Below are 1,003 nucleotides of genomic sequence, written 5' to 3'. Positions count from 1 at the left end.
TTGTCTTAACAATTATTTGAAACAAACCTCGCCGTCACGAGTGTCAACTTATTGTAATAGTCGATGTCGGTCAGGATACTAAGATTCATTAGGTGATGTCAAGCCATGCCAAACTGCTTGCTCCTATACGCCCACTTCAAAGTCAACAGCTCCTTTGGATTCCCACTTTCCGAACAACGTATGTATACTTCAAGCCAATAGATACGTGTAATCGTTACTTTCGTGAGTGTGCCAGCATTCTTGACCTTTCAAAACAAGTTTACAAAACCATGTTACGACAATTTTTAGCTTAATAAATCTGTGCGAAATTATCTTACAAAGACAATTGATAAAGAAACGAATGAATAGGTTGTATCTCTGTCCGCGATTTGCACATCAGCGGTATATTGTTTAGAGGTTTGCGGGGCACGTTTTCAACAGATCCAGTCAACTTATCTACTTTGCACGCCGCCAAAGATGGTTCTTAACACTTGTCGCTCGAATACTCACGCTTATCGGTGAAAAGTGATGTCCTATTTGTAGGGACATCTAAAAATTATGAAATTTTTATATATGGATAGAAGGTTAGATGAAATGTAAAATGGTAAAAATAAGCGGGTGGAATTTATTTAGAATCATTATCATCACATATCAAATTTTTGTTCCTCACGGGCCAACTACTATGAAGTGGTAGATACAGATAGAGTTGCATCACCCCTGTTGAAATGAGGTCGTGGTCTTGAAAACATACCCATTTTTTGTACCCAAAAATCCTCTCATATCAAAAAATATATTTCCATTGGTTGATAAGTTTTTAAGCTTTACAACAAAATGTATATTGAGCCACCTTCTTTTCTCCCTTATGTAAGGCATAAGGGTCTATAACAATCGTAGAAACATATTTCGTAATCAAATACCTTTCCATGCCATAGCTTATTCCATTTTTTGGCTTCGTTAGCACATATTGAGAGCTTATGCTTACAATACTGTTTTTTGCTCACCTCCCTCTTCCTGTGTACCTACT

The sequence above is a fragment of the Uranotaenia lowii genome, chromosome 2, assembly GCF_029784155.1.
Source record: "Uranotaenia lowii strain MFRU-FL chromosome 2, ASM2978415v1, whole genome shotgun sequence".
NCBI classification, from domain to species: domain Eukaryota; kingdom Metazoa; phylum Arthropoda; class Insecta; order Diptera; family Culicidae; genus Uranotaenia; species Uranotaenia lowii.
Note: the sequence above shows the minus strand (reverse complement) of the source record.